Below are 22,919 nucleotides of genomic sequence, written 5' to 3'. Positions count from 1 at the left end.
TAGGAACCTACAACTGCTGGACATCGTTGAAGAAACACATACCATGGTGGGGCCTGTTGTTGGGTCCCACGGACCCTAGCCTTTCTCTCAGTGGTTGGACACTACCTGCTGCAGCATTCTCTAGACACTGGCAGCAGCAGCGTCGGGTCCTCTTTTTTTTTTTATAAAGTTTTCTGGAGATTTTCGTAGGTGGGGCCCACATCCGAAGGATCCAATCCATTAATTGGTTTCTCCGGCTTGAGATGGGTCTAACAAGCCCTATATTCAACATTTTTTGATGCATAACAACATGACGGTGAGCCTTAACAGTTATTGACTATTAAAATAAAAGCTTTGATGGTGTGGCCTACTGGAGATTTGGATTGGCTCCATTTTTTGGTTCAACGCCTAAAATAAGCTCGGAAATGGGATGGACGATGTGGATCAGAAACATACATCAAGGTGGGGTCCACATGATCAGAACTTCAGAACTTGTTAACCTTAATGTGTCAGCTATATAGCTGTAGTGTGGTAGACAAGCCAATTCGCTTCCACAATCAAGGTGGGTCCACATGTGTGACCCACCTCATCTTGTATTAAGATGATATTTGTGTTTTCCTTTCATCCAGGGACACTGGACGTCCAGTGTACGGGCGACCCTAGACTAGGCACGCCATCAAGGTGGGTTCCGCGGTTAGATGGCATTGATATAACACATCTTGGTGGGCCACATGTACACACATCAGGTGGACCACTCACCTCTTCTTCATCATCATCATACAAAAAAAAGAAAAGAGAGAGATCGGATGGTGATGGAGGGACCCGCCACTATGGGCCCCTCAAGGTGATACAAACCATACATCAAATGGGTCCCACCATATGTGGGCCCTCAAATAATCAAAATCACATAAATCAAACCTCAGAAAACACCCACCGGTAGATTTTCTTGGACTTCTTCTTCCATCAATGTATGCTAGAGCTCCAAGGGGACAATTTCAACAGTTGAGATGGGTCATGGAGGGTGGGATTGGGTGGTAGGAAGGTGGGCCACACAAGCTCTCTCCCATGGAGCTAGCTGGGATGTTGGATTGCTCTCATAGAGCTTGGGAGAAAAATGAGAGTGAGATGAGAGAGAGGTGATGTGAGTGATAAGGGATGGATGAAATGGTTGTTGTAAAGAAGGGAATGGAAAGGTATGGGTTTAGTTGAATTTTGGGTAAAAGAGGATTGGGTGGGGTGAGAGAGAGTTGACTTGTGAGGGGTAAGGTAGCATGGGGCATGGGTTGTGTGCTTGACTTATGAAATTATGTGTACTTGATTGATTGATGTGACGGGTTGTAGAGATTCTATTAGAATTCACAACGCGTAGCGTTTTCCTTGAACTGAACGCGAGACGCGGCATCGGAACCGCAGCGACGGCGTGGTCGTTAGGGTACAAGTCTCAGGTTGAGCCGACTCTGAATACAGAATATGACTTAGGATCGCGCGTAACTGCGAATTACAGATTGTAAGTCACCGAAATTCGACAGGGATGACCACGGAAGCATATGGAACAGTACAGGCTAGGATATGGGTCTTACAGCTCTCCCCTCCTACTAAAAATTTCATCCTCAAAATTTATAGAACAGGCAAGGGAAGAGGAAGCATCATCATATATATGTCAAGGCACAATTAGTTTACATAAGGCTGGGGATACGACTCTCTAATCTCAACCTTGCGCTCCTAAGATGCCTCATCAACACTGTGGTGACCCCTTCTGAACCTTGATCCTGGATCAAAAACGATCGAAACTAGGATACCTTGCAGCCTCACTATCTTACCAATGACTAATCTAACAAGATGGTCCTAATGCATGGTTGTGCAAATCGTCGGCGACTCCTCCTGACGACTAAGGGTCCTGCTGAGCTACATAAAACCTACCCTAGGCCTGCTGGGGAGGTGTATGTCCCCTCCAAAGAAGTTGTTGCTACTAAAAATGGGGTCACTCATGCTTATGATGCCCCGTCTCACCACATCTGAAGAAAATGCTCGTAAATGGTCTCTTTAGTGGTGCTGAAGGTGCTCGAAAGGATGGATGGTTCATGTGCCTCTGTGGCCGTCGATGTTGCTGCTGCTGGAAACTACCAGAGGGGGTCTTCCTCTTCCGCTCTCCTCTGTGGACACGGACCATCTGTGAATCGTTCCATTCTACCTCGTAAATCTGGGCCCTCTGAACTAGCCGCTCAAAGGTCGGGAGCATGTGTCCGATGACATGCCTCTTAAGGTCAAAATGTAAGCCGTTCTCAAAATAGCGGGCCTTTCGCTCCTCATCATCAACTAAATATGGCGCGAACATTGATAGCACCATGAAATGAGCTGCATACTCCATCACAGACACGTCTTACTGTACCAAGGTCTCGAATTCTAATGCTCGCTACCGATGAATGTGTCCGGGAAAGTACTGCTAGTCGAATCGGTCTATGAAATCCTCCCATGTCCAGACGAAATTAGGCTCTGCAACAAGAGTAACTGAGGTATACTAGTGATCGGCCTCACCCGAGAGAAGAAATACGGCTAACCGGACCAGTTGTTGGGTTGTACATTCCATTGTATAAAAAATCTTCTCCACCTCGGATTGCCATCTCTCAGCTATTGTTGGGTTTGGCTTGCCCTGGAAACATGGGGGATCAAACTGTCGAAACTCTCGAAGAAAGGCGCTCGCTTGCTCCTGCTCTGCCTGGGGTGGTGAAACAACGGGGTGCCTACCCTGCCCCTGAAGGGCGGTCGTCACAGCTTGCAACATCTGCTGTAACTGGGAGACACTCACAAGTACGGTTGGATCTGCACCGGCCTCGGCTAGAGCAGCAGCATCCTCAGGCTGGGGAGCAGGGGTCTCTAGTGGTGGAGCGAAAATCGCTCGAATTGCTCTCCTGGGTGGCATGTCCTATAGGGAAGAACAAAAATGTCTATCAACCTTGAGAACTCTTGAAGGCACGCATGTTAAGGGTCTGTAACAGAAGATCGTTAAGTTATTCAAACTCGGGACCTAATCAAAGTTCTCAACAATCATAGAGTGTAGGGTAGCTATCAACAAATATGTGATGTTTTCTTTAGGTATTCCCGAGTTATTCTCTGATACCAACTTCTGTCACACCCCAAACCTGGAAACCGGTCTCATAAAATTATCGATTGCCGAATCCAGTGCCGACAGCCTCCTTAGCAGTACCCTATTCTCGGCTCCCAACGCATAGACGCCAGATTCCGATCCTGGGATCCTACAAGGAGGATTTTCCAACATATGTTTAACTCGTAATAAGCATAACCATAAGTTTACCCAAATCACAAATACAACATCATCATCATATATCCATTAATATAAACATTTAAATACAATGCTGAAAGGGAAATACATATATCGAAATCAAAACTCCAGAGAATAGCTGGATGCTCTAAGCTTAATGCTGCTGTGACCTAACACCACTGCACGCATCTATCGTGCATAAGCTTATAGAAAGCTTAGAGGGTGGTGAAAGTGTGCGCGCAAGATAAGTGCTAGGCACACAAATACAATGCCATAATTATACAATGTTGAAAATACTGGCAAGATCATGAATCATACGATATCAGAGTAAGCGGAAACATGTTGGTAAGTCTATGAGTCATACAATATCAGAGTACGGAATGCAGATCATAATGAGCCAAATATCAGATGCCAAGTATGTAATATAATATGCAAATCCTGATGAGCCACGAATACCATCAACATTATCTAAGCCATATAAATGCAGAAATATAGTAACCCAAAATGCTAAATATTGCAAATGCAATGCAAAATAAGGTGCGAATGAAATGACTAAGCTGGAGTGAAGTCGGGATGATAATACATAGTATCGTAGGCTATGAGGTCCATCACAAGGGACTTCTATCCAAACCAGTCCCATACCTAAATTTAAATAGCCAGACTCAATATGGTAAACCCCTGACCTCAGGTTAGTCGTGCGCCACAACTGAAATCCTTATCATTGCGAAGGTACACAACAATTAGTTGCGCACTACCAGCCCGAGTGGATAGTGAATGAATGAATGAATGAGTATGCAACTCCTACTCAACAAGTCCATGTATCAGTACTGTATATCTCTGGGATCATCATTGGGGTCTAGTACACTCTAAGCTGGCTACCGCCCCAGCCGGCCAGCCGCGCAGCCCAGCAAGTGGAAAAGACCTCACTACCCCCTTCCAGTAGTATACCAATGCCTACTCGGCTCATTGATAGCAGACCCATTTGGGAGCTGGTCAAACTCAGTCGAGCTTATAGCCCCCTCGGGCGGATAAGGCCACACCCCCTCCCAACTGACCATGACTCAGTGAGGAGGTGGCATACTAGCATTCAACACTTGGGTGCTCATGTATCCACTCGTTCTACACGTTGGGACATCTCCTGGCCAAGGAGGTTTATGGACTTTAACTCATGAACATCCAAAGTGCTCAGATGCTCGAACCAAATATTTTCGGTGTCCCATCTAGCCATCCATGACATGCCTGTGGAGGCTACGACCCTGATGTCGCTAGGGAGTATAGTAATCACAACACACAATACAAGATGCATGAGTCGTACAATCCAGTCATGCATTAACCCTATGCATATTGTGCTCTCATGTGAGATAATCTCTGCCCATTAGGGAGCCTCATAACGACCTACCCAATGACATATGCAATGGTCAACTACATCTCATAATAAATATGCAGATGATGCATATGGGCATGTACATGATGCTATGCTATCACATACTCATAATCGGTATCAACAACCAGCACCGATAATCGGCCTTGATAATTGGCCTATACAATCGGCCTCGATAATCGGTCTCGGCAATCGTAATTGGCCTCGACAATCGTAATCGGCCTCGATAATCAAAATCGGCCTCGACAATCGGAATCGGTCTCGATAATCAAAATCAGCCTCAATAATCGGAATCAGCCTCAAAATCAGAATCAGCCTCGATTATTGGCCTGATAATCAGATAATCAGAATTAGTGCAAGGCGGGGTCCATAGATGGATGACTGATGATGGTCCAAGCAATATCAATGTGGCCCATTCGTTTGGGTTAACCCACTAGAGAATGATGAGAATGAGCTTAACCAGGCCTAAAGGAAGGTCACAATGTGGACATTTAAACATCACTACCCATTAAAGTGGACAATCAACCAACATTGTGATTAGGGAGTGGCTTACATAGGGCCAAACGTATAGGGGGCCCATGGCCTCATACAAATGCCTAATATACATCGCAATGGGCCTCATACAAGGTCTACATACACAACAGGTGGTCCTTGCACATTGGCCTCAAAAACATCTCACGGGCTACAACCCATGGGCCTCAATTACAATGAGTGGGCCGTACCAATGGGCCTCATATACATCAAGTGGACCGCATTAATGTTCTCATATACATCAAATGGGCCATGTATCTGGGCCTTGAATACATTAAGTGGGCCACACATCATAAGCCTAATACATATCAAAATGGGCTTTGCCCATAGGCGACGAATTCATAATTGGCCTTACCCATGGGCCTCAGATTCAAGTAGGTGGGACCCATCACATGGGCCAAAAATACAAACAAGTGGGCCCCTTCATATGGGCATCAAATACACAACAAGTGGGCCCAGCACCTGATCCTCAAATACACAACAAGTGGGCGTTGCACCTGGGCCTCAAATACATCACAAGGGCCTCACCACACGGGCCTCAAATACACAAGAAGTGGACCCTGCACCTGGGCCTCAAATACATCACAAGAGCCTCACCACATAGGCCTCAAATACACAACAAGTGGGCCCTACACTTGGGCCTCAAATACATTACATGGGCCTCACCACATAGGCCTTAAATACACAACAAGTGGGCTCTGCACCTAGGCATCAAATACATCACATAAGCCTCACCACATAGGCGTCAAATACACAACAAGTGGGCCCTGCACCTAGGCCTCAAATACATCACATGGGCCTCAAATACACAACAAGTGGGCCCTGCACCTGGGCCTAAAATACATCATGACGTGGCCCAACCACGGGCCTCAAATACATCTCAACGGGGCCACATCACAAGGGCCTAAGGGGCAACCCATGATCTAGAAAATGGATGAGCGAAGTGGATGTGAAATAAATGAACGACGTATATGTAAAATACATACGTCATGGTAGGCTGCATGGGTGGCAGTGTCATGCCCCGAATCCAGGGACGGACAACTTCCGTGATGCCCCGAATTCGGCACTCGACTTCCATACACCAACTCCCGAGTTTGGCGCACCACAAGGAAGATTTTTTTGTCTGATTTTTTTTTATTTATATACATAGTAATACCTGAGCATAAAGATCCATGATCAAATTACCAAGAAACACTCTCCAATAGAAATCTTGATTTTACAAGTATAATGCTTTTCAAAGGTACACAACATCAACATTGCCAAATAAAAAAATAGATGCAATGTATCAAGCAAGCAAAGTCTTCCAAGCTTCTTTAGCCCTGAAAAAATGGGAAATAGGAGGCTTAGGCAAAAAGCCTAGTGAGTACATACGTGTGTGTAGTGTGTCCTACATGCAAGCAAGATAAATAAGCTACAAGGAAATCATACCATAGCCATAACCATATTACATGCATCCGTAATCACATCATCATGATCATATTGTCATGCCATAATTATACAATATCGAAAATACTGACAAGTCCATGAGTCATACAATATCAGAGTATGCAATATAAATTAGCTATACAAATAAAGAGTTATAAAGAGTCAAATATCAGATGTCGACGATGCAATGCAATATACAGTTTCCGATGAGTTCACGAATATCGTCAGTCATATCTAAATACTAAAATATAGTAACTTGAAATGCTAAATGTTACTAATGCAATGCAATCTGTGGTGCGAATGAAATGATTATGTTGGAGTGAAGTCGGGATGATAGTACGTAGTATCGCAGACTATGGGGTCCATCACAAAGGACTTCTATCCAAACTAATCCCATACCTAATTTGGATAGTCAGATTCAATGTGGTAAACTCCTGATCTTAGGTTAGTCACGTGCCCCAACCGAAATCCTGGCCATTGCGATGGTACATGTAACAAATAGTTGCGCACCACCAGCCCGAGTGGATCGTGAAAGAATGAATGAATGAATGAGTATGCAACTCCTGCTCAATAAGTCCACATATCAGTACATTTAATCTCTGGAATCATCACTGGAGTTCAGTACACTCCAAATGGCACTGTCTCTCTCCTAGCAGCACAGTCCAAGTGAGCGTAAGAAACCTCACTATCCACCTGGCCAATAGTCTGTCAATACCTATCCGGCACGTCGATAGCGGACCCATTCACAAGCTAGTCAAACTCAGCCTAGTAATGCCCTCTACCCTCGGGCGGGTAAGGCCACACCCCCTCCCAACCGACCACGACACAGTGGGAGGCGCGGTCTCCTGGTATTCGGCACTCAGGCACTTATGTATCCACTCGGTCTCGACGTTAGGGCGTCTCCTGGCCTCGGAGGTTTAGGGATTTTCACCCAGGGACATCTATGGTGCCTATATGCTAGAACCAAACATTTTCGGTGTCCCATCTGGCCATCCACGATATGTCTGTGGAGGCTATGGCCCTGATGTCGCTAGGGCACATAATGCAAGATACATGAGTCATACAATATAGTCATGTATCAATCCTGCACATACTGTGCACTCATGTGAGATAACCTCCGCCTATCAGGGAGTCTCATAACAATCTACCTAACGACATATGCAATGGTCAACCACATCTCATAACAAACATACAGATGATGCGTATGGGCATTTATAATGATGCTATGCTGTCATATACTCATAATCAGTATCAATAACCGGCCTCAACAATTGGTTTCGTCAATGTGGACATTTAACCAACATTGCCCCTAAGGAATGGCCCACATAAACATCAATACATACATCATGGTGAAATCACACATCACATCAGTCCTCAGATACATCGCTTTGGGTCTCACACAAGGGCCGCACATTCATCGCATTGGGCCTCACTCATGGGCCACATATACATCACATTGTGCCGTATTATATGGGCCTTACACATCACAATGGGCCTCGTCACATGGGCCATGAATACACCACATCAGGCTTCACGACCCATGGGCTTCAACTACACAATAAGTGAGCCCTACACATGCGCCTCAAATATATCACAATGAGCCACAACCCATGGGCCTAAAGTACATCTCAATGAGCCACAACCATGGGTCTCAAATACATCACATTGGGCCTCGAATACGTTGCAAGTGGCCTCAAATCTATTTCACAGGTAGGCCACATACTTGGGCCTAATACACATCACTATGGACCACATCACATGGGCTGGAAATATATCTCAATGGGCCTTGTCCATAGGCCACGAATACAGGGCTACACCAATTATGATGAGTCTTATATCACACATCACATAATTAATGGCTCATAATTGGTGTTGCATGGTTAAGGGCCAAGATTCACATTTCATCGTACCAATTACGGTTTAAAGATCATAGCGTATAGAATTCAGAACCTTGATAGCATTAGCTTGAGTAACATAACCCTACATTACATTCAGTTTAGTGTACAACTTGGTTATATGTGATTCAAGTGGCGGTATCTATATCAATAAGCATAAACCTACATTGTTGAATGGCCATCAATACCACTTGATTTCATACGGTTAGGTGGCCTTGTACATATTTCACATTCATACAATTAGATGACTACACATACTACATATACCTCACCATTGCCTATGATGAGGTGGTTATATATACATCAAATACTTACATGATTAATGGACCAAATAGGTATATCACACCCTCACACCACTAAAGTGTACATATTTGTTATAATTAAACATGATTAAGGGTTTAAACACAAGTCACATGATCTTATTACTTAGGGCCGCACTTTAACCAAATTGCCAAGTGATCAAGGGTTGTTCACAATTTGCCCATTTAAGGGATTAATCATTATTACTTCAAGAATTATAATACTAGTTCGTCATATGTTTAACACATGGAGATTACAAACTCTTGTCGAAGAAGCCTAATGGTTGGCCCAAGGCTACCACTGATGGGCCTACATGACATTCACTTAAAATGGGGCTTAACATTCTTGGACCCACAAATAAATGGAATTTACAATGAGTTCTATATGGTGGAGCTCAAGGGGCTTTCAGGTTAAGTCGTGTGTGACTCACTTAAGACTTAGGTCTACTTTGATTTTAGTACAAATCCTAAAATGATATGAGGAAGTGGATGGTCCGCATGGATTAAATAGATATCTCATGGTGGCATTAGGTTGGATTCGATAGTTAGGTCCTTATTCTCGCACCCTTAAATTATATGGTCCAATTCAGGTTGGATTGACTGATCTTTGGGACAATGCTCTAAAGGGGACCCGGTACATGGGTTAGATGGGTTGAATATATAATACATCATCAGAATGACCCATAATAAATTTTTAGTGATGAGAGTTCAATTTATATTATTTCATAAGGTACGGCTATCTAATCATTGGATGGGCCTGCTTCATGGTAACATACCGTCAAAAGGGTTAATAAATAGATAAACGGTGAGGATCTTAAATATATATCGTGTCATAGCCATGGTAGATTAAGTGGCATAACACCTGCATCAAAGTGGGCCATACCACACACAAGTTGAGAGGTTTACCCTCCATTAAATATTCATAATCGGGTCTACAGAGATGTAGTTCATAAATCCGGCCCATCTATTATGTGTGTCTCACTTGGATGAGGGGTCAGACCAAGTTTTAGATACATCCATATTTCAGGTGGACCTAACAAGTGATTTTACATGCTCGAGCTTCAAGTTGTACGAATGGTTCAAGGAGATTAAAGTTACATGGGTCCTAAAGTGATGTATTTATTATACCTACACCTTTCATTTATTTTTAGAGATCATTTTAGAAAATTATCTAAAAAAATGAATCATAATCAAAGATTATCTGGACCTCACCTCAATTAGCAGTGAGGATAATGATTTCACCGTTAAACCATTCATAGGGCCCTCCATAATGTTTATTTTCCATTCGATATGTTCATAAGGTCACAAAGATCTGAATTAAGGGGAAATACAAATTTCATATTGGTCCAAAACTTCTTACCCAAAAGGGTTCCAATGGTAGATATCTAATCCTTGCTGCTTTTGTAGTGTGGCCCACTTAATAGTCAGATCTATCTTATTTTTCTTCTCAAACCTTAAGACAAGCTCACCAAATGGATGGATGGTTTAGATATAACATATACCACATGATCAGACCCATGAAAATTGCATATTTATTTAGCTTCATAAATTTATTTTTATTTTCATTTTTTTGATGGTGTGGGCCACATGAGTTCCATGTATGGCTGAATTTTGAGGGTGACCCATTTTTAAAGGGGACCCACCAAATGCCCAGTGCTGATGTTCGACATACATCAAGGTAGGGCCTGTGGTGGGGCCCACTTTCTTCCAGCGTGAACAACAAACATTACTTGCTGCAGCGTCAGATGCTAACAGCAACAGCGTCAAGGCTGTTTTGCAATTTTTTTGTTTTTCATATTTGGGGCCCACAATAGGACGATCTAGTCCATCTGTTATGTGTGTTCCACATGGTGGAGGGTTCAGTCCAAGTTTCAAATGCATAAAAATTTCAATTGGGCCCCAGCAAGTACTTTTATATGTTTTAGCATGTATTCACATGATTTTTGATGGTGTGGCCTACCAGAGAACTAGATTGGCTTCATTTTTTGGCTCAATGCCTAAAATGATCTGGAAAATTGAATGTACAACGTGGATTTATTACATACATCATGGGTAGGGCCCGTTGTGTACCCATACCTCTTCCCTTCTTTTTCTTTCAAACGGCGGCAGGTGTCAAGATGCCTGCCTTCTTCTTCTTCTTCTTCTTCTTTTTTTTTTTTTTTTTTTTGGTGTGTATGCACTTGTGCATGTGTGAGTACGTGGCTAACCAAATTGTCATGCTTGAACAGTTTGGATGGCTACAAAATTCTGGTGGGGCCCACTATCAATGGGTCCCACATTAAGCCTATAATAAATTATTTATTATTATTTATTATTATTTTTTCCATGCATCCATACCATTCATCACATCATTATCATCATATCATCACAAGTATTAATTTTTATTTTTTTATTTTTATATGTACTCTCTTATGTATCCACACCATTGATCACATCATTATCCTCAAATCATTTCCACTAATAATCATACAAATAATTAAAAAAAACAAAACAAACCAAGAGTGGTGTGGGTGTACTCACCTTGATGAATTAGATGAATGGTTGAGATGGATGGAAGGGATAGGATTGATGGAGTTGATGGCCCACCAAGATCACTTCACTCTCTCTCTCTCTCTCTCTCTCTCTTTTATGGAAAATGGTGAAATGCTAAGGGATGGAGGGGTATTTATAAAGAAATGGATAAAATTTTAGTTAAGTTAAGCTAATGTGATTAATATTAGCTTAGGCTAGGATTATGGTAATTAATTCATGCTTTGTAATTACTGTTGGATTAAAGGAGTATGGGATGGCATGGAGTGATGATGTCATGCATGAGGTGTGGCATAGAAGAGAGTTGACTTTTCATGCACATGAGAGATGAGAGGTATGGGTGTGTGACATCACACACATGGGTAGAGATTCTCTCACCCATGTGTGGCATGTGTATGTGTGTATGACATGTGTTGTGCACATGTGTGGAGTAGAGTACATGGCGCCATGCGCACATGATACACTAATTATTCTTCACAGCGTATCTCACAAACGGAGTATCGTATAGACACACGGGTTGTACCTCCACGATCGCAGTGACGGGGCGATCGCTATGAGATGGGTTTTGAGGTCTTGGGGTTCCGGTTAGTTAGGTATGTACTATGAATGGCCATCCCAGGTCTAGTTAAGGGCATTGATTATCATGCACATATGCATGGAAAATGGTACGGAATTGATGGGATCTTTACAATCTACCCCCCTAATAAAAAATTTTGTCCTTGAAATTTCTAGTTCCAAGCACAGTATCAAACTCACAACATAGAATCCAAACATACATCACCATATATATATATATATATCAAACAGTCATCCATCAAACACTAAAGGGTGTTGCTCACAGCTATTCCCTCATGCATGGGTGCTAGGTATAGTCTCTACGTTCTCAAATAGAGGATCCTGTTTTGACTAGGTTCTCAAACCGAGAATCCTAGATTCATGTCTCTAGATTCATACAAATCAAGGGTACTAATAGCATCTAGGTTCTCGATAAACGACACTAGGAGTCCTAGTTTAAGTTCCACTATGTTTTCCACTTGCTGACTTTACTCGTAATTGATCCCAAATCTTATACTCTGATACCATCTTCTATCACGCCCCAAATCCGGGGACGGACAGCTTCCGTGATGCCCCGAATTCGGCACTCGACTTCCATACACCAAGTCCCGAGTTTGGCGCACCACAAGGAAGATTTTTTTGTCTGAATTTTTTTTATTTATATACATAGTAATACCTGAGCATAAAGATCCATGATTAAATTACCAAGAAACACTCTCCAATAGAAATCCTGATTGTTACAAGTACAATGCTTTCCAAAGGTACACAACGTCAACATTGCCAAATCGAAAAATAAATGCAATGCATCAAGCAAGAAAAGTCTTCTAAGCTACTCCAGCCCCGAAAAAAATTGGAAATAGGAGGCTTAGGCAAAAAGCCTAGTGAGTACACATGTGTGTGCAGTGTGTCCTACATGTAAGCAAGATAAATATGCTACAAGGAAATCATACCACAGCCATAACCATATTACATGCATCCATAATCACATCATCATCATCATATTGTCATGTCATAATTATATAATATCAAAAATACTGACAAGTCCATGAGTCATACAATATCAGAATACGCAATATAAATTAGCTATGCAAATAAAGAGTTATAAAGAGTTAAATATCAGATGTCGAGGATGCAATGTAATATACAGTTCCGGATGAGTTCACGAATACCGCCAGTCGTATCTAAATACTGAAACATAGTAACCTGAAATGCTAAATGTTACTAATGTAATGCAATATGTGGTGCGAATGAAATGACTATGCTGGAGTGAAGTTCGGATGATAGTACGTAGTATCGCAGACTATGGAGTCTATCACAAAGGACTTCTACTTTGATTTGATAGACTATGGGGTCTATCACAAAGGACTTCACAAAGGTACACAAAGGGTTTAGTCGAAGTTTCAGATGCATAAAAATTTCAATTGGGCCCCAGCAAGTACTTTTATATGTTTTAGCATGTCTTCACATGATTTTTGATGGTGTGGCCTACCAGAGAACTAGATTGGCTTCATTTTTTGGCTTAATGCCTAAAATGATCTGGAAATCGAATGGACAGGGTGGATTTAATACATACATCATGGGTGGGGCCCATTGTGGACCCACACCTCTTCCCTTCTTTTTCTTTCAAACGGCAGCAGGCATTAGGACACCTGCCTTCTTCTTCTTCTTTTTTTTTTCTTTTTTTTTGGTGTGTGTGCACATGTACATGTGTGAGTATGTGGCTAACCAAATTGCCAAACTTGAACAGTTTGGATGGCTACAAAATTCTGGTGGGGCCCACTATCAATGGGTCCCACATTAAGCCTATAATAAATTATTTATTATTATTTTCCATGCATCCATACCATTAATCACATCATTATCATCATATCATCACAAGTATTAATTTTTATTTTTTATTTTTATATGTACTCTCTTATGTATCCACACCATTGATCACATCATTATCCTCAAATCATTTCCACTAATAATCATATAAATAATTAAAAAAAAACAAAACAAACCAAGAGTGGTGTGGGTGTACTCACCTTGATGAATTAGATGAATGGTTGAGATGGATGGAAGGGATAGGATTGATGTAGTTGATGGCCCACCAAGATCACTCCTCTCTCTCTCTCTTATGGAAAATGGTGAAATGCTAAGGGATGGAGGGGTATTTATAAAGAAATGGATAAAATTTTAGTTAAGTTAAGCTAATGTGATTAATATTAGCTTAGGCTAGGATTATGGTAATTAGTTCGTGCTTTGTAATTAATGTTGGATTAAAGGAGTATGGGATGGCATGGTGTGATGATGTCATGCATGAGGTGTGGCATAGAAGAGAGTTGACTTTTCATGCACATGAGAGATGTGAGGTATGGGTGTGTGACATCACACACATGGGTAGAGATTCTCTCACCCATGTGTGGCATGTGTATGTGTGTATGACATGTGTTGTGCACATGTGTGGAGTGGAGTACATGTCGCCATGCGCACATGTACACTAATTATTCTTCACAGCATATCTCACAAACGGAGTAACATACAGACGCATGGGTTGTACCTCCACGATCGTAGCGACGGGGCGGTCGATATGAGATGGGTTTCGAGGTCTTGGGGTTCCGGTTAGTCGGATATGTACTATGAATGGCCATCCCAGGTCGAGCTAAGGGCATCGATCATCATGCACATATGCATGAAAAATGGTACGAAATTGATGGGATCTTTACAGGCGGTGTGGTTGCAACGCACACAGCAGGTGGGGTCCACGTCAGCGTGGATGATGGAAATAAAATACTTACATCATGTGGCCCCACCTTGGACCTATCCAGAAATGGACGATGTATATAAAACACATACATCAAAGTGGTTTCTACGTGTGGGGCCGACGCTGCTGGGCATCAGGAATAAGACACTTACATCGCGGTGGATACCAGGCCAGCACGGATGGAACACCTGCATGATGGTTGGGTCCACGTCCAGTAGGCTGGATGGACGGCTGGGGTATAATACACATATCAATGGTAGGCGTTCAATCTCCACTATTTTCTGTAGCGGTCCACCTGATAGACAGCATGGATATAGAATAAATACATCAATAATGGGTCCCACATAGTACATTAATGATGATCAACGCTATGCAAATATTGTCCGGCACCGTCCAGATGGTCTGGACGGTGTGGATGGAATAAATTCATCACTGTGGTCCCCACGTGTGACCCACAACATATACATGTAAATATGTATTATAATATATATATGTAATATTATAATTATATCTGATCCAGCGTCCAGCCTTGGACGGGTGGCTTAGATATAAAACATATACATCACATGGGGCCCCTTTAGAATGGACGCTATAGACCAGCACATACATCAACACAGGGCCCCACAACTGCTGGACGACGTTGAAGAAACACATATCATGGTGGGGCCTATTGCTTGGTCCCACGGACCCCAGCCTTTCTCTCAGTAGCTGGACGCTACCTGCTACAACGTCCTCTGGACATTGGCAGTAGCAGCGTCTGGCCCTCTTTTTTTCTAGAGATTTTCATAGGTGGGGTCCACATCCGGAGGATCCACTCCGTTGATTGGTTTCTCTGGCTCGTGACGAGTCTAACAAGCCGTATATTCAATAATTTTTACGCACAACAACATCACGGTGAGCCTTAATAGTTATTCATTATTAAAATAAAAGCTTTGATGTGTGGCCTACCGAAGATTTGGATTGGCACCATTTTTTGGCTCAACACCTAAAATAAGCTAAGAAATGGGATGGGCGGTGTGGATCAGACACATACATCAAGGTGGGGTCGACATGATCAGAACTTTAGAACTTGTTAACCTTAATGCGTCAGCTATATAGCTATTGTGTGGTAGACAAGCCAATCCGCTTCCACAATAAAGGTGGGTTCACACGTGTGACCCACCTCATCTTGGATTAAGATGATATTTGTGTTTTCCTTTCATCTAAGGGCACTGGACATCCAGTAGACGGGCGGCCCTAGATAGGGCACGTCATCAAGGTGGGTCCCGTGGTTAGATGGCATTGATATAACACACATCAGGTGGGCCACTCATCTCTTCTTCATCATCATCATCATATAAAAAAAGAAAGAAAAGAGAGAGAGATCAGATGGTGATGGAGGGACCCGCCACTATGGGCCCCTCAAGGCAATACAAACCATACATTAAATGGGTCCCACCATATGTGGGCCCTCAAATAATCAAAATCACGTAAATCAAACCTTAGAAAACACCCACCAGTAGATCTTCTTAGACTTCTTCTTCCTTCAACGCATGCTAGAGCTCCAAGGGGACAATTTCAACGGTTGAGATGGGTCATGGAGGGTGGGTTTGGGTGGTAGGAAGGTGGGCGACATAAGCTCTCTCCCATGGAGCAAGCTTGGATGTTGGATTGCTCTCATGATGCTTAGGAGAAAAATGGGAGAGCGATTAGAGAGAGAGGTGATGTGAGTGATAAGGGATGGATGGAATGGTTGTTGTAAGGAAGGGAATGGAAAGATATGGGTTTAGTTGAATTTTGGGTAAAAGAGGAATGGGTGGGGAGAGAGATAGTTGACTTGTAAGGGGTAAGGTGTCATGGGGCATGGGTGTTGTACTTGACTTGTGAAATGATGTGTACTTGATTGATTGATGTGATGAGTTGTAGAGATTCTCTCAGAATTCACAACTCGCGGCGTTTTTCTTGAACTGAACGCGGGCCCACATCTCCTAGCCCGGGTATCGCCTCAGCACGCGAGACGCGGCATCGGAACCGCGGCAATGGCGCGGTTGCTAGAGTAAAAGTTTTAGGTTGAGCCAACTCTGAAATACTGGATATGACTCTAGATCGCACGTAACTGCCAATTACAGATCACGAGTCACCGAAATTCGACCAGGATGACCGCAGAAGCTTACGAAATAGTACAGGCTAGGATACGAGTCTTACAATAATGGTCTGAGGACTTTCACCCTAGGACATCTATCGCACTCCCATGCTTAACAAGTATTTCCGATATCCAATCCTGCCATCCACACTATATCTGCAGAGGTTACAGCCCTGATGTCACTTGGGCGTACAATAATTATAATCACACAATGCAAGATGCATGAGTCATGCAGTCCAATCATGCATCAATCCTACGCATATCGTGTGCTCATGTTGGATAACTCCACCTATTAAGGAGTCCCGTAAACAACCTGCCCAATGGCATATGCAATGGTCAACCACATCTCATAACAAGCATGCAGATGATGCGTATGGGCATGTATCATGATGCTATGCTATCACATACTCATAATCGGTATTGATAATCGGCCTATATATAAGACAGGGTCCATAGATGGATAGCAGACCCATAACATGAAGGTCGGTCCTCAACTGTGGATATAGAAAATCTAATAGCATGGACCCCTCTATCTACGGTGATGATGAACTCTCCTCATATCAAGGTTAGGCCTAGGTGGCCTGCCTATATCCTAAGGTTCTGGAACGGGCTTCCTTCACCATACTATCATATAGCTCATTAGATGCTCTAGGGGGCCCAAATAAGTCCTAGATAGACTCCAAGATCAAAACAATCCTACTAGCAACCAATGGGGTTCTAACATGTTAGGTTAGCCTAATATGAATAGACGGATCATGCACATATCAATGGGGCCCAATGATTTAAGTCAACCCACTTAGAAAACGTTGAGAATGGGCCTAACAAAGGCCTATGGGAGGGTCATAATGTGGACATTTAACCATCATTGCCCATCAATGTGGACATTTAACCAACATTACTCTCAAGGAGTGGCCCACATAAAGCCAAACATATAGTGGGGCCCATGGCATCACACAAGGGTCTCATATACAACATAATGGGCCTCACATAAGGGCTTAATGAAACAGCCCATAGCCCTCAAAATGGTTGGAAATAAAATGGACTTCACTCATGCTATTTCATGCATCAATATGAGGCCTCTTGGGTCAGTCCATAGCACACATACATCAAGGTGGGTTACATGGGGCAGCCCAAAGCCCATAAAAATACCATGGTAGGCTATGTCTAGCATATCCAATATGGTGGCCCTCTTTGGGTAGCCCATAGGTTCCAAAATATAGCTGGGCCAAGTGTACAATATACCCAATATAGTGGTTTACAATTCAGCCCATGAAGTCCACCATAATGGATGGATAACACCTCACCAATAGGAATTCTAAGGCTAGATATTTAGCCCATCTGGCCCATTAAACATTCAAAAAATCTGGGTAATTTGGCCTTTATACAATCAAGTGAAAGGTGGGCCTAACAAGGCATCAAAGGGGCCGAAATTTTGCTCAACAGGGCTGTAAATATCATACAAGAAGATGGACCTGCTGCTGGCCGCTGCTGGACTTTGGGCCAGCAGCATCCAGTCAATCTAAAGGTCCAAGGGTTAGACAACTGGGATTAAATCATGCATCAAATGGGTCCCACATCCAAGGGGAATGGATGACATAGATACAACACATCAAGGTGGGCCTCACATCCAAGGGATGGACAGTGAGGGTATACAATACATTCATCATGGGTAGGCCCCACGTAGCACCGTCCAAAGATGGATGGTGTGAATATAGAATACATTCATCAAGGTGGGCCCCACCCCCACATGTGCAGCACATGTGGGGTGGGTCCCACGTCCCATCAAATGGACGGATGGCTCGGATATATACATCATGGTGGGCTCCCACCTATCACCTTCCAACAATGGATGGTGAATATATAACGCATACATCTGGTGGGTCCCACCTCCACATGTGTAGCACATGTGGGGTGGGTCCCACACTGACAGACAGTATAGGTATAATACATACCTCATGATCAAACCTAGAACTTGTCGGTGTCAAAATAGCAACATACTACTACATGGGACCCACCGTCCCTTTCTAGATGGGCGTGTGATATAAGGCACATGCATCACATGTGGGTCCCACGTGCACGTGGCCCACCTGATTTGGATTAAACTGATATTAGTGTTTTCCTTCCACACAGTCCAACAGTTGTTGCTGCTGGACGTCCCATGGCCAGACGGTCTGGATGTAATTCATCCATCAAGTGGGGCCCATGTACACATGGCCCACTAACCACATACATCTCATCATTACCATAATAATAATAATAATAATAATAATAATAATAATAAGAAGAAGAAGAAGAAGAAGAAGAAGAAGAAGAAAAAGAAGAAGAAGAGAGAGAGAGAGAGAAAGAGAGAGAGAGAGAGAGAGAGAGAGAGAGAGAGAGAGAGAGAGAGAGAGAACAACCAATAAGAGAGGGAATCCACCACTATGAGTCCCTCACATGATCTACACCATACAATCATATGGGTCCCATGCATGGGACCCAACATATCATAACAAAAATTTGAGGTGGGGATACCATCCCTACAATGTAAATGAGGGGTCTAGATGAACCTTAAAGGCATGGATTAAAGAAAAACCCATCATGGTGGGGTCCATGGAGAATGGACCCACCATGGCTCATGCATGCAAGAAGATGGGCCAAAGGCCACATCTAGAGGATCATAGAGGATCTCCAACATGGATTGGTGGGTCCTTCATGTCCACATCCAAGGAAAAGAAAGAGATCTAATGAAATCTAGCTCTATGGAGCATCCACCTTCAAATCTCACGCTTCTTCTTCTACCAATGGAGTCCTAGTGGGCCAAGGATGATGTTTTAATGGTTGGGATTGATTTTAGAGGGTAGGATGAGAGGGTATAGGAGCATGCAAGGGCTCGAATCTTGGAGAGCTTGGGACGTCCAAGCATTTGCTAGCAAAAGATGAATGGAGAGAATGAAAGGGGAAAGAGAGAGATAAACGAGAGAGAGAGGGGGGGGGGGGGGAGGATAATGATGGTGGCTAGCCTCTTTCTCCTAGCTAAGGAATGATTAAGTGTAAGAGAAGCATGGCTAAGGGAGGTATACTTGTAATGATTGCCTAGCAAGCATGAGGCTATGGAGCAGGGTAATATGGTGACTATAGCTAGGGTGATGTCACCCATATGATTGCCTAGGAAAGTGGGCATGGACACCATGGGTCCCACAATGATTATCAATGGTTGAGATAATGCCAGGGCTGGATCTCACTATCTATACGTCGGATTGACACATAAGACGCAGTGTTGGAATTACGGCGATGATGCAATCGCAATGGCACAGGTCTCAGGTTGAGTTGACTCGACTTTACAAGATATGACTCAGGGTCACACGCAAATGCAATGTACAAGTCGCGGGTTGCCGAAATTTGACGGGGTGGACCATGGGATCCTAAGAAATGAAATGGTCACTAGGACATGGACCTGACATGTGACCGCCGTGATGTATAGGTATCATCCACTCCCTCAATCTAGCAGACTGCCAAAACTACAGCAAATCCAAATCTCATGAGGACAATATCATATGAAATAGTGGTGAATAAATGGTCACCATTAAAAACCTCCTAGTTCCACTAAAACATTTATTTGCCATCCAAATGGTTCATATGGCCAATTCACATTAGTGTGGGACCCACTGTGAGGTTAAGGCCATCCAAATTGCGGACCCCACTATTATGTTTACTGTCTGGGACCCACTTTGATGTATATGTTATAGATCCAAGCCGTCCATTCATGGACCCTGCCAAATGCATGTGCTTTATCAATGCAATCCACCATTCACTACGCTAAAATCATAAATTTGCAACAAACCAAATCCGTCGTAAAACCAAATAAACTATTGGCGACGGGTAAGGTCCGTCGCTAATATGAAGAGAGCGATGGACCTCAAATCCGTCGTAGATTTTCAACTTATTCAGAAATTAGCGACGGATTTGATCCATCACTAAAATATCTATGTATTAAAAAAATATCGTCAGATTTTTATTTATTTATTTTTTTTAAATTTTTAAATCTTAAACCTGATAGTCATTCAAAAAATAATTCACAAAATTGCTAACAACTCAATTCAATAAAGAGGAAATGACCTAAGTGGGGCTAACCTAAACTGCAATTCCCATAATTTGGACGTGAAACATGGAATTGCAAAGAGAGTTTGGTTGTCGCTATGTCTCACCTCCACTATGGTCAAATTTCTACATATTTCATTGTAATATAACAGACTTGCAATCCAGTTTAACCAACTGCCCAAAGCTCTCTAACATTTATTTTTTTTTACCACACGCGCACACACCCCACACTCACACTAGTGGAATTTCACCACTTATGGATACTTGAACCCTTGACCGGGTGTTGAAACTCTTGCAAGTCTACTTTGCTGCCAAGAGTAAGGATCCAAAGAGGCTCTCTAACATGTTTGCTAATGAATACAACAAATTTTTATGTGAAACAAGACACATTCTTTTCCCTTGGAATTTAGGTTTTGACTGAAATTGTTCTCCTAGCAACTTTCTAGTCTCGAAGTAGCCTATGGGACCAAAAGCTTGTTTTCTTAAAACAAAAATCAAATACAGTGCTAGCTGTGAGGCTCAATTGTTCTTCTTGTTTTCTTTTCTTTCTTTTTTTTTTTAAAAATAAAAATAAAAATTATTGTTTATTTTTTATTTTTAAATTTCATGGAGTTTTTTAGTTCAAAATTTTGTTTTGCATGCATTCTCCAATGTAGAGATTCAAGATTCAAAATTTTCTAGCAGATATATTATGGGTTTTCAGCCTTAATTAAGCTATGACATGAGACTATTGTTCTATACAGCAACCTATATACTTGGTTATCTCTAGCCTGAGACAATTCCTACGAGAACAACGAAAGCACAAATGAAGGTCATGATTTCTCCTAGCAGATCCCAAGAACATGTTTGGATGTGTGGAATCCGTGGATTTTCTATAGGAGAAGTAATGATTAAGTAATGATAATTTCCCTACTTAGTGCTGAAACAAGGATTCCAAAAATGGGTTGTTGTTTGGATAACAAGTGAAATCCTCAAATTCATTAAACAACAGTACCTTCTTTCTTGTGCCTGAGAATTCCGACTGTGGATAGGAGTAATGATTACTATGTGAAATCCATGTATCGGAATAACCCGACTGTCTTGTCAGTGGAAAACAATTCCCGTTTTTGCACGAATTTTGTTTATCCAAACATGCCTTAAGTTACTTTTTTTTTTTTTGGTTGTCTTCTTTAGTAGTGAGGTTGTTTCGCGGTAGATCATTTTGTTCGGCAAATATGAATGAAGATTAAGAATGAATGCTTTAATTCAACTAGAAGCCTTTGATAGTTTTGCACTAGATAAATTTGATGGTAGGAATCATAAAGCAGATGAATGTACCTCCATGACTCAAGCTTCACTTGCATCTGTTGTAATCAAGCGCACTCCCGCATCATATTGTAATTCGGTGCAACAACTAGAAGAAAAAGAAAAAAGAAGAAGAAAAAAAGGAATGAAGGATCTTAGTTACCCAAATCTGCAGTAAAAACTATTTGGAATATGCTATTTAACTTGGACAAAGACGTGTGTTTCCCTTTGATCGTGACCAGTTACAATAACTAATTTAGTCGTTTGATAGCTAAAAACTTGGAGCATTTAACAGTATTTGCAAAACTGCCACTAGGCACCGAAGGTATGGTTCCAAAGAAGGAGACGTTTTCTGTATCGCAGTAAGGACATGGGCCCTAGAAATTGTATCAATTTGTCAAATATCGAAGCATTCCAATTTTGAAAGAACTTGGACGTGGGAGCGGAATTTGATCCGATACCTTTAAGATCAGAAAATCTTTTACATGACATCAAGGATTGCCTTTGTTGCCAAAAAAATGAGAAGCGGAGCAGCAAACCATGTTGAAATGAAACTGAATGGCTCCGGCAATTGCATTGTTATGATTGAACCATAGTTAAAATTAGGGGTGAATTTACAAAATAATAAAATTTGTATCCAACAAGAAAAGGTCATATATCATGCAACGAAAACTTGCATCCAACCAATAACTATAATGATAATTAAAAAAAATAAAATAAAATCATGTACAATGAGAAGTATACTCAAATGCCACAAATCTTCTCAGGTAATATCATTATAGGTTCAAGACATAACAGCACGGATGATGGAAG

The 22,919-nt window shown here is 42.2% G+C and overlaps 1 long non-coding RNA gene across 1 annotated transcript; it reads right to left on the bottom strand.

Annotated features, from left to right (window-relative positions):
* Positions 1-22,076: 22,076 nt before the first annotated feature.
* Positions 22,077-22,592, bottom strand: LOC131250042 (uncharacterized). The gene is made up of 3 exons (XR_009173009.1): positions 22,568-22,592; positions 22,386-22,483; positions 22,077-22,215 (listed from the first exon to the last, which is right to left on the bottom strand). It is a non-coding gene; the product is annotated as an uncharacterized LOC131250042 (long non-coding RNA).
* Positions 22,593-22,919: the final 327 nt, after the last annotated feature.

This window comes from Magnolia sinica, chromosome 6 (assembly GCF_029962835.1).
Source record: "Magnolia sinica isolate HGM2019 chromosome 6, MsV1, whole genome shotgun sequence".
Lineage (NCBI taxonomy): Eukaryota > Viridiplantae > Streptophyta > Magnoliopsida > Magnoliales > Magnoliaceae > Magnolia > Magnolia sinica.
This window is presented reverse-complemented; position numbering and strand designations above follow the sequence as displayed.